The following is a 13,005-nucleotide window of genomic DNA, read 5'->3' on the forward strand; positions in this document are numbered from 1 at the left end:
ACTGTCAACCTGCTCAGACACAGGGGGGTAGTTTTACAGCACACTGGTGGAGGGAGAGAAAAACCTCCCTGCCACTCTCTGTCCGTGGAAAAGGGTTGAAAAGCGAGGAGTCAAAAGACATTAGATCCTTCGGTCCGTCCAGCTTTGAGAAAAGTAAAGTCTCGGACTTCGCACTGCGACGCTTTTTGCCCCGCAGCTGCTGCGCTCAGACTGGAGCGTCTTTAGCTGAGAGGATCAGGATAAAAACAAAACAAAACTGGAAAAAGGTTGGAGGCTAAAGGCGGTTTACTGTGGGGGGGGGAGCCGTGTGTACACTAGGCAGGCTCACAGCACAGGTCCCCCTGGACCTGAGAGAAGTTTCCTCCGATTTGCTTACTGCATGTGAAGCGATTGAGGAAAAAAAACACATACCTGTGTGTCACATGAAACATGCGCTGACCCTAATTCTCCCTAATTCCTGGATGGGACTGAAGGATTTATGAATGTACACAGGATCCCGCAGTTCAGTCATTGGCTAAGTTTGACGTGCGTCCACTAAGTGTGTGTGGTTAATGCTGGGGCCTTCCTGATCAGCTGCAGGAGGTCACATGGGCCCAGGCTTCAGAAAACGCCAGTACTCACAGAGCACGCTTTTGTAATTTCCTTTAAAATATGGACGAATTTATATAAAACGCTTTTGTTTCTTCCATCTGATGGTGGTGAGAAAGATTTGTGTGTCAAGTCTAGGTGCATTAATTTCACCCTTCAGTCTGGCCTTGCCACTTTATTATATCATGTTTGCTCTCTAATTTGTTGCAACAGTTTATCATGTGCCATCTTATCATGACAGTTCCTTTATAAATTATAAGTTAACTTTATCTCCTTTTGGTTTTGAGGTCAAAACATATCCTCTAGGCATAGATCACAAGTTCTTCTGTATTTCTCTCTTAGTAATATCTGTGTTGTCTAGAATCATCTGTAAATTCATAATTACTTTAATAAAACAGCCCTTTAAACTGAATAATTGCTGTTAAATATTGTTTATTGCAATTCACTATCTTTATTAGTCATGTTCCGTGCCACTCTGTAAGGGTCTTGGTCATGTTGGGGTGAGATTTATTTATGTGTGATAATGAAGCATTTGCAATGGTGCTTCTAAGTCCTCTTCTTCACTGTTTTTGTTCTCTCCACTGTGTGTTTCACCTGTCTCTCTTCTGCTCTCCCCGGCTGCTCAGGGTATCAGCTGCCTCAGCTGTGACCTCACCATGGTGACGTGTAAATCCAGATTAACCTGCTCTCTTATTCCGCCAGACATGGAAGCGATTAGAGATTATGATTTATCCTTTTAATAGAATTGGACATGTGGGTAATCAACTTCGTCCACCAACGTCTCGTGTCAGGTGACTAACAAATAAAGACACACGTACACACACACTCATCCAAGCGCTTATTTTTGTCACAAAGGGTTAGGGTTGCATTGATTTATACAAATTCCCCTGAGACAGACCCTAAGTCACAATCAATGCATACCTACACCTATTGACCAAACACCAAGCTATAAGGCTGAATTTTATTACTTTGTCTTGTAATTTTTTGTTCACAAATGGATGATGGATCCTGATAGAACAGTACTGAATCAGCACTCAAAATTCATGATTGTGTGTGATTGTCCGGCAACATAAACTACCTTATTGGAAAAGCACTTAGTCTGGTACAACAAAATGTCTTTGCTTCTATGTCTGATGAAAACCACATGACAAAACTTTAATATGCTAATCGTCTTTCTCTATGTAGTCAGTGCCATGTGAGTATTGATGTCTTTTTTTTTTTTTTTTGAAAGACGGGTTAGTTAGACCTTGTATTCTTTTTTTTCTCCTTTAAATCGTCCTCATTCCTACCTTGTGTCAGAGAAGATGGGTTGTTTTGTTGACCTACACATGACCTCCACATATTTTGTTGAGAGATTGGGCACTTTGGAAACAGGACCATTTCTCAAGTTAAAATGCACACACCGATTTGTCAAACATTTCTTTCTACCACCCATACCTGTTATATTCCCATTTTCTGCTGCTTATATTCTTACCAACATAAAATTGAAATCGTCAAAACTTTCTGACAAACTAACTCCAATGTTTCCCTTTTTTTTTTTTTTTTTTGGGTAGGGTGACCTTCATTCACACTAACAAAGTGATCAAAACGGCAAATTCAAGCCAGATAGCATGAACATCTTGGCGAAATGGTAAGTACATTTTTTTGTATCACTCTTTCTGCCAGACAAATCAAACTTTACAAATTGAATAAGTTCTGTTTGTTCTGGAGTTTCTTTCTACTCCTCTGTCTAAAACTAATTATCTAGTAATAAAGAAATCCTCTATCAGATTGAGTGTCTCACTGCCTCTGTGCTGAACCGGTAAACCTCTGCAGGCATGTCAGTGTTGTCAGATTTATGACAGAGGAAGTTATGGGGCCTTTGCATAAAAAGAGTCATGCGAGTTTCAGACTTTCAGAGTCATGCAGAGCTTAAGTATATGCAGTGACAATGCACCTTTAGGCTTCTTGTACAAGCTGCTGACTGTATGGTGGAGATAATGCACCGAGACACTCTGATCTCAGTCTAATCTCAGCCGAAGTGAAAAGTGATTGTGTCAATTTGAATGAGCTCTCTATGTCTACGGCAAAGGCACCAGCACTCAGCACTCTGGTGACACTGGAGAAAGAGGAAAGCAGAGAAAGAGCGAAACAGAGGAAGGCTTTTATCATCGTGTCACTAAATCTGCTCCAACTGTACGTCAGAGTGCAAGCAAGGACGGGAAGGGGTGGGGGTGCGGGGGAGAGGATTGCTGGCGCAATGGCAGGGTGCTCAATGGTGGCATTCTTCCCTTTCTGTGGGGACACGTAGACACACAAACACACACACACACACACACACACACACACACACACACATAAACAGCAACACTAGGGGATTCCCCCCGGGAGTACCCAAGTAAAGTAACATAACCCATCACTGCCTTATCACACTAATGCCCATTTTACACCTTTTTTTTTTTAAAGCAAGCATGCATAGAGGGAAAAAATGGTGATGTACAGCAGCTTGTACGTAACGTTTTGTAGTTTCCCTCGCTAGTTTGATGGCAGATTTATCACCTTTCTTATTATTACCCTGCAGTGAAATGTACAGGATGATTCACTGCTTGGTGTAAATTTTGGAGGGTGTGTGGCAGTGAGGATAAAACCCAGCAGAGTGTTTGCATCCTTTGTGCGTGCATTGATATTTACTATATTATGTGGATGTATTTATGTTTATCTGCTGTAGCGACCGTTTTTACAAGACCACCACCATGCATCTGTACATTTTTCTTCTGTGGAAAAGTTCAGCAAGTGAATTAAAGGGGGCGTCTGTGTCATTTTCATGGCCAAAAAGTGAGATGCTTACTAAGATAAGCATTTTTGCACTCAAGCCCACATGGTCGGTCCTCTGTGCACATGTAAAGTCGGAGTGAAAGAATTGTGGGCTTTCTCTCATAGTAGTGGGAGGTCAAAGAGTGTGGCATGACAGGAATCACCTCTCTTTATATCAGTTCAAAAATCTTTCCTGAAGCACCTATTCAGAAATTCTCAGTTTAAAAAGAACAGTATATACATCCCTGTCAGTCCACACACACATTCAAATATGAACAGCAGGTGTGTGTCAGGCAGGATCCAGCATGTTGGATACTATTTCATACCTTCTAGATATTTTACCATTGCCACCTGCCAGTGGCTTGATTTATAAAATTAAAATAAACCATTTTATATTGTTATGGTTTAAGAATAAATTTTAGAGTTTGTTTTTTTTTTTTTTTACGATGAACGCTGTAATCGTATAACAGTTAAACTGGCTTGACTGCTTTGTAACTATAATTCTGACTATTGCAAGCTCGCCTACACCCTCCATATCTGGGAAAACTACCAGATGAGACCCATTATATCCATTAGTCTGCGTTGCTGCTATGTGTTGGGGTGGAACAGCTGTCAGTTGCCGAATACAGATGCAGACAGTATTCACCCAAATGAGTTACAGTGATGTGTCCAAGTTTAGGGAGACACTGCAGCAGCAGGAGAGCAGTAATTAAATAAAAAAGAGAGAAAAATGTATTGTGGGGATTGCACTGTTGATGGATGGCCTTGTCAATCATGCCTGTCATGCTCAGATCAAACGGGCCCTGTTCTACAAAGATCCCATGTGGGTCATGGTGCACTCATGATGTGCAGCTGTTGACTTTGGAGAAACATGAGCAGCTTAAAAATTTAGCACAGACCACAATTTTGGTGGATGCTTATTCATGTCAAGGTTTAATTATGTTTATATGAGCAAAGATTTCTGTCACCAATGTAAACCCACTGATGTTCAATGTTGTCAAGCTGTGTGCTGCATACTGTAGTTTGCCAGGCTGGCAAAAATCAAAACCCTAAAACCCTGCAGACATTGAACCCAGTAGAATTTAGATGTGAAGCAATCTTGGTATTGGGCAATAGCTTCAGATGAGACATTTTCTGAGCACATGACTTCCCATTGTTCATCGTTTTTTAATCTCTAGTCCAAATCTGCCTGGTTTTAATGGTGTTTTGATGAATAATAATAATAAAAAATAAAAGAAATCCTGCCAATCAGCACCTGTCAACCTGCCCGCAAGAAACCTAGCCCCTGACTTGCTACGTATTTGTATCACTATTAGTGGTATTACTTTTACAACTAAACTACCAGTGGTGAATTTAAATGTGTGTGGGTTTAATTTGTAAGATAGTGTGTTGAAATATGTGAACAGTGGGCGTATGAGTCACCTTAGTGTGGGCAGTTGTTTAAAGGCCATTTTCTAGGAGATGTTAGCAACAGGAACGTCTCTCGATGTGTGTGCGTGTGATGTGGTTTCATCTTTGGAGTTAAAACATCGCAGGACTCCCCGTTTGCATGTTTACATCAAGATAACAGACATTAAACAGACATATTCTCTCAGTAGAGATATAGTAGGTGTCCACTTGAAAACACATGGCGAGGAGTACAGCAAGTGATAGAGAAGTAACCAAATATTTATAAATAAACTTTATATAGAATATGCCGTGGAAGGTCTTGAATGATACAGCTCATGTTATTTTTGAAAGTTGGAATTTCAGGTGCATGCGAAAGTGTGTATATGTATTTACAGACTGACTGAAACTGCATTCTCGCTTGTGAAAGAAACAGTTGCCCTTTAGTTTTTGACATATCAGGGACTGCTTTGGGGAGCCACTTATGTCATCTGGCTGGACGCCTTACAGTCCTTCATTAATTTCACCTCTACTCTAGCCCCACAGCTTCACGGTAGATATCTGTTTGAGAGCTCGCAACTGTGATTCAGTCATATTTGTTAAGACATGGTGCCATTTCAATGAACTGAGTCAGTGTCTTTGTTGCCCTTCAGATTGTCAACAATTGAACAGAATGTGTGTGTTAGTGTCTATTTTGTGATGTTAGTCAGTGCATCAAGTCTAAATGTGACACTCTGCTGCGTATCAGAGCAGTGTCATTGTGGGTCACACATTGACCACATGGGCATTTACACTGGCAAACAGGCAAACAGGCACACGTACAAACACTCACAGAGATAAACAAGTGGTTGTATTTCTGCATGAGTCACAGTCGTGGGCAGAGGTGGAAAGTTTCCTTGTTTGGGCTATTCCCCCCTGCTGACACTTTTGATACTTTTTGAATTGTCTGATGTGTTTGTAGTGGACAGCAGTTTCCTCCCGAGCCTTCTGAAACTACGTATTTCATGCTCGCACTCCCTCTCGTCACCCTTTTCTTGATCACATCAGTTTTTATCAGCACACTGTCATAGACACATGCATACTTTCATATTAGCTTCGGTCTGTGAATGGAAAGATCAAATGTCTAATCCATCCGGTGTAAGCTCAGACATCCAGAGGAAGCTCCGAATAGAGCTGCTGTTCCTTTGCACTGACAAGAGCCTGCTGAGGTGGTTTGGGCATCTGAGCAGAATGTACCCTTCACTGGAGATCTTCTAGGCATGTCTAACCATTCAGGGAGCCCTGGGGGGGGGAGAGCAAATGCCTCTGGGTTGCCCAGGAGGAACTCGGAAACAATGCTGGGAAGATAAGAGGGATGTTACTGCGTCCAGCTTCTCAAACAACTTCAGTATTTGTTGCCTGTTTTGTCATACAATAGCTCGTGACATATATTTCTCTTTTGGACTGTTGGTCAAATCAAATAAGCAATTCATTACCTTTACACTCCAAACTTGGGCTGGATGCTGCTTGTTGAGGTTTTTACAGCCTGTATCACAGCCTATTTACCTGACAAAAAATTAGTTGATGGTTTAGGAAACAATAAGATGCAGCATCAGTCATAATTTCTGTATAGTGGCTGAGTGAAACACTCAACACTCAACTGACTGACATCATCATTTACACTGTTAGAAAATAATTCCACGTGATTCAAATTTGCTTTCTAGGTGTAGGAACAGGCAACAAGCCAGGTTGAAAAAACAGCGGCTGGAAAAGAAGAGGCATTCATGTCTTGTGGTTACATATTTTCACACCCGTAGAAAGAGCTGGTTTTGGTCTAACTGAAATGTTCCTAAATGAACAGAAGTTACACAATTTTGCATTATCAATCCATAATAAAGAGATTATTTGCAGATTTAGTTGAAAATGCACTGATTATTCCGTCATCAGTATGTGACGGCGATGACGAAATGCCTGAAAGGGTGTGCAGGAGTTAATTGTCAATAAGATTTAATAGATTTATGATTTAAAAATCTGAAATATTTGCTGATTTGAATAGTGAACGGAAACGGCAAACATTAGCTGACGGGGGAGGACTCGCTGGATCACGTCTGATGCCTGTGGCTGTCTGGAAGCACCTGCGTATATTTGTGCGTGGATTCTTGCATGTACATGTAACACAAAAGTTGATCATATTTTACTAGTTGACTCATTTATTGTGGCTTTGTCAGACTCCTGGAAGCCTTATGTTAACCTTTGATATTTTGGAATTGGGTTGGTTGGATTAAGACAGTTATTCAGTGGAATTCACAGATTCGCCTCTTAACACATAGATCTTTACCTGCCCTTGGAGTTCTACCTGCATTTAGATTAGTATTTTTTAATTATTTTCTGGCCATTATGGATCATGAATATAAAATAGCTTTGTTAAAAACACATTTAAAAAAAGAATTCTTGTCAGGTTTGTCATGAGGGAATTTTCTCGCCTGCATATTTTTGGTACACAGATCTTATCCTGACATCTTGTCACAACATGTAGTTCTGTTTGAAGCGGCATTTTCCTCTAAATTTGGCTATAGTGGGTATGAAAAGAAAAAACACAATCAATAAATTTCTATCGAGCTGACATTTGTTGGTATTCTCCACTACTCAAAACAAAATGTCCCTGAGATGATCAATATATATATAAAAAAGAGCATTCTTGTAAAATCTAAGGTTCAAAATAGTGTGACACTTTATTTATTTATTCTCCATCATCATTTGCAAGCCACCAGAAACAAAGCAACAGCTTAAGGTCACATGTGGGATGTGGGTCGTCCGGCTTGTTGGTTTTTAAGATAAATGCACAAGGTCATATTTATTATTGGCAACAGCGCATCCACACCACAGACACAGTTAATACATAATTTCAAAACATATACTGTAAGTAGACTAATCACAAATGTAATAGTTGTGACAAAAAAGGTTAACAGAAATACAGAAATGCATTGGCCTACATCAAATAAAAAAAAGCGTTACAAAAATAAGAGGTAAAACTTAGTTTTATTGAATTGAAGGATTAATATCTATTCATTACACATACAGTGATGTAATAAGTTCCGTTCTACACATTGTAGCTGGATACTTTCAGTTATCCAGGAGAGACCTTGAGTGACATTGTGGATTCATTTTCATTTTATTACAGTGTTTTATTCTTTCCTGTCTTGTTCGTCATCTTTTTGTTTTGCACAAAATAAAGTTATCGTGGTACAATGTGGTCACATTGGCATCTCATTTGTGCGTAACTTCTTACTATGGGCTACATGAGAGGATTCACTTTTTATTTTAGTGGACATCCCCTCAGCCTTGACCTTTTCTTTCGAAAAGTTCACCTTTTATGATTCACTGCATTTAAACTTCGACATTTAAATTTCTTCTCTTTCTCACGATAGAAACCTGGCGCTCCACAATAACTGATTGTCAGATATCTAATACATGCATCATAGCATATTATGACTGCTGCGTGGGCAACATCGTGCAAAATCCTAACGCACCCACTGGAGCCATTGTGATATTCCCAGAAGTCCTCCGTGTATAGCGAGAGACACTCCCAGATATTTAAAAATGTAAAAAAAAAAAAAAAAAAAACTTCAGGTAGGAGTCCTGTATCAGGATTTCCCTCTAATTTTCAGCAGTCTGCATACCTGAAGTGCAAGAATTTCCGTGAGCCACTCCCTATAACTGGAAGTACTGACTTATTGTGTGGGAGTGCAGCACCCAAAAAGCTGACATAATCAGTTGCTGATGTAAGATGTTCACATAGAGTTCCAGTATTTTTCAGGAAGACTGGAAATCAGAAATCTCTTTAATTGTAAGTGCACCCACATCCAAACACTCGCCTGCCCGTGCAATGACAGCAGAGAAAATCATACCTTACTTTGATCTTTGTGCATCATTTGGAGACTCCGATTTTCCATTTACGCGCTCAGCATCCTCCCCCGTACACAATCAGATGACCACATAATAGAGCTCCAACCAGACTGAGGTTCCTGAGGCTCAAACTTCTGCCCACACCACGGAGGACCTACTTTCTCTGTTCAAGCCTTTGATATTTGTACAATGCTCTGCTGCAACTTGCCTTCACTAATCTTTTAACAAGTCATGATCCAAATCTCAGGATCCTTTGTTTAAAGTATTTACAAGGAAATCGAAAGTGTAACAAAACTGGGGAAATCTAGCAGCCACAGCGCAATCTATTGAGCTGATTTGATAGATAAATCTTTTCTGGTTATGTTTGAGTTGTTTCATTTATTTATTTGACAGACACTGTGAAGAAAGAAGAGACATTTGAGGATAAATGGCAGTGGGAGGACATGCTCAGGTCTGATATGCTATGCTCCCTGATGACTCCACTTTGTGGTGGCAGTAGTTGAATCAGCTTATCTCTAAAAGACAGTTAAATGCAAAATCTTCATTATCGAAATTGGTTTATTTTAGCAGTGGTTAGTTGCTCCACAACAAGAAAGTCGGGGTTTGATTCCCAGCATGGGGCCTTTCTGTGCTGACTTTTCATTTTTTTCAAGATTTTCAAGATTGTAAGGCAACTGTGGAAAGAGACATATAATCATAATGTAATATTATTAAAAGCATTTTGAAGCATGTTTGGAGACCTGCAAGAGCGCAACGAAAATCTAAGTAACAAGGATCAAAATATCCTTACTAATTGTTAAGAGTGAAACTTTTCCCATAATGCAGGCCGATGGTCTGATGAAAGCGGTAATCTGGATCATTGCAAGTGCAGCTTTGATTCATTCATTCACTCATCTTCTACCGCTTATCCGTTTCCAGGTTGCGGGGTGTAATGGAGACAATGACAGTTCACGTTAGGCGAGAGCAAGGCACGCCCTGGAGAGGTGGCCTGTCCATCACAGGGCCAACACACAGAGACAGAACGAGGTGAACAACCACTCACACTCAGACCTACAGGATATTTAAAGACCTACCTAAACATGATGTCTTTGGATGGTGGGAGGAAACCGGAGTAGCCGGAGAAAACCCACGCAGGCACGGAGAGAACAAATGAAAAGTCAGCACAGAAAGGCGCCATGCTGGGAATCGAACCCCCGACTTTCTTGTTGTGGAGCAACTAAATGTTGCACATTTGGAGCAGAAATTGATCCTGTGAATGCTAATAGTCATGTTACAGGAAGCTGTTTCCTTGGAAGTACCTCGCACATTCATGCAAATCTGTGAAATATCTGTGATTGCGTTCTCATGATCCTCTGGTGTTTGTAGGAGTGACCAACACTCCCCTCCCTCTTTGTTGAATAATCTTCTTACTCACCGGATGTGATTCACCTAACTAATGCAGTTAGAAAGAAGGTTCTGTTGTCTAAATGTTTGGAAAGTTAATTTTAATTTGTCTCACTGACTGCTGTGCTCATTTACTGAGTATCACCATATAATAATACACTGTGTGTGTATCCTTGAGGCTTAACAACCAAAGTGCATACATTGGACAGTTTCTTCACTTTGTTCTTTTCATCAGTATTTTTTGCACTTCCAAAGATTTGCTGGTGCATTGCCACCATGGTTCTCAGGTGCATGTTTTTTGCCACTGCATCTGAAGATCGGCCAAACAATGCAGGGGTGACACAACAACCTGGGTGAACTTTAAAAAGACATCATTCTGCATCATTCTCGGCAGAGGCTAATCCATTATGTACAGCCACACACTTTATACACAACACAAATGCCTTCCCAAACATGCCAACACGAATAAATGCATTTCAGGTCATTAAAAACATTCGTCAAGTTTGAAATCACTGTGCACAAGCGTGTTTTAAACCGTGTTTTAACATTTGGAGCACTGCGCTGTGACTTTGTGGGTGCAAAACAGTTTTCAGTCCATTTCCACATTTCTTGTTTGACCTGTTTGTCTTCTTAGTGTTTTATGCTTTCCACATACAACACATTTGCATTAGCCACAACCTCTTTCCTTCCTCTGCTGTCATCAACAGTGAGTCCTGAATCACCCGCATCCTTCTGTGTTTAACGATAGAGCAACATGCTCATCGACATTGTCCCATTACGCCACCAGTGTTGTGCTTTAAATGCCAAAGGCAAACTTTAATTTATACGTTATAGGAACACGCCCAAGTTGTTTGAACATGGCAGCTCAGGCAGACTGTTCCCATTATCTGTCAGACTGTTGTCAAACCAGACTTGGGTCAATGGCAGGTCAAGACCCCAGACTGACACACTCAGCCAATGTCAAGTGCCCCATCCTCTTTACTAGCAGCAGCTCCACCATCAGCGCTTCTCTTACCCTCTCATCATTACTCCCATTACCCATTACTGCTGTCTCGGCCTTGAGTTTCCTCTCTCGACACTCTGTGCTCATTCCTTCTTCTGATCTTTCCTCTTTCCCTCTGTTCTTTCCCTCCTTGTGATCCTTCACTCCATGAGGGGGAACTTCCACGTCAACTTCTATCCAGGAACAGGCTTCCACTGTGGAAACACGGCTACATAACATTGCTCCGATTGGTTTTCCACACCAAGCAGGGATGGGGGAGCTCTGCATCAACGCACACACGCACATTTCCACAAATGCATGTGTACACAGGCCATACGTATGATACATCTATATTACTTGTAACATTTTCTTCTTATCAACTTGTCAATATCAAACACAATGTGTTTTTATGGACGTTATAGAAAGATTCCATTTGCCATCAGACCAACATCTATCATTAGTGGCACTCCTATTCAAATGATTTGAACATCCTTGAAACGTCTGCAGGATGCAAAACAGAGGTCTAAATCTGTTGTGTGGGTGTCGTTTTGGACGTTCGCCTAAAAGATTGCTGCTTTTAAATGACCCCTTATCAGAATGAATGGACATACAAGACACACATGTAAAATAGCACTGTAGAAAGAAGACACTTGTGTATACACACACACACACACACACATGCATACACACATACACACCCCAACATACAGAGCAGGGAGAGGCACCATATTCAAAGTAGGCAGGAATAGAAACAGGCTGCATGAGCTAACCACAGTGGCGTAAGCAGGAGCCATTACCTAAACAATGACCATGACCAGAAGTAACTTTCATTGTGTTTGTGTGTCTGCTGAGCATGTGTGTGTGTGTGTGTGTGTGTGTGTGTGTGTGTGTGCAGGTTTACAGTACAAGTCAGAGATGCCTTTTCCATATACAAGATATTCCTCTTCTACTCGAATATATCAGGTCATTATATAAGGTATGCCTTGGACTTACATAATTCTTGGCACTTTAAGTTTCTGTCTGTCTGGAAAGCTTGTGGAAATGCAATTGTGTGATTGTATGTGTGTCTCTGTGACAACCTGGAAGCTCTCCTGGCCTCGGCTGTGGAAATGCTCCACTGCCCCACTCTGCACAGTGGAGACTGAGGTTGGAGAGGTGCATGGATGGAGAGATGGATGAATGAAGGAATGGGGAGTGGGATCTTTGATGGTTGGATGGTGAAGAGGAACTGTTAAACTGTGGCACGGCCACAGGGGGAAAGTTGAGCTTTGTCCAATTTTATGTAAACCAGACCTCCTTTGTTGTCACAGGGGTTCAGTTGACTAGATCTGACAGAATTATGTCATTGTCACTGTCATAGTTGATTATGTTTCTGTTTTTTTTGTCTTGTGTCTCTTACTCCATTGCAATGCATACAGTGTGCTGTGCCAGTTATAACAAGCAGTTTAAACATCAAAGTCTCTTATTGGTTAGCTATATGTACTGTGAGCTATGATTTTAGTAGTTAGTCCACCAGCTCATTCCAGACCGAAATGTCTCAACCATTGGGTGGATTGAACACCATGATAAAGTTGGTATTGATGACTTTAAGTGACACGTCTTTGTAGCACCCATAGCTTTCACATGTTTAGTGAACTCTCCACATCAACCACATGGATTGACATCAAATTTGGTACATACATTTTTACACATTTATGATTTGCTGTTGAATTATATGGTTAATATTTGCTATGGAGAAATGTATCCAGAATAAGTGAATGTAGTGCTGTGAAATTTGGCACAAACACTCTGTATGTTGATGCTTTAGTTTATGGCAAATCTTTTTCAAAGCTAATAAAATTCCAATCAGCATCAGCTTTTTATTTAGCACAAAGGTGCCATTGTTGAGAAATGCGAGAGGGCAGTTTGTTGTTTTTTACAATTTAATGTTATTATATGCCGCGTCTCAGTAATGCAGAATCCTCTTGATAAATCATACCTAAAGTTTT

Source organism: Echeneis naucrates, chromosome 6 (assembly GCF_900963305.1).
Source record: "Echeneis naucrates chromosome 6, fEcheNa1.1, whole genome shotgun sequence".
In the NCBI taxonomy this organism is placed as follows: Eukaryota; Metazoa; Chordata; class Actinopteri; order Carangiformes; family Echeneidae; genus Echeneis; species Echeneis naucrates.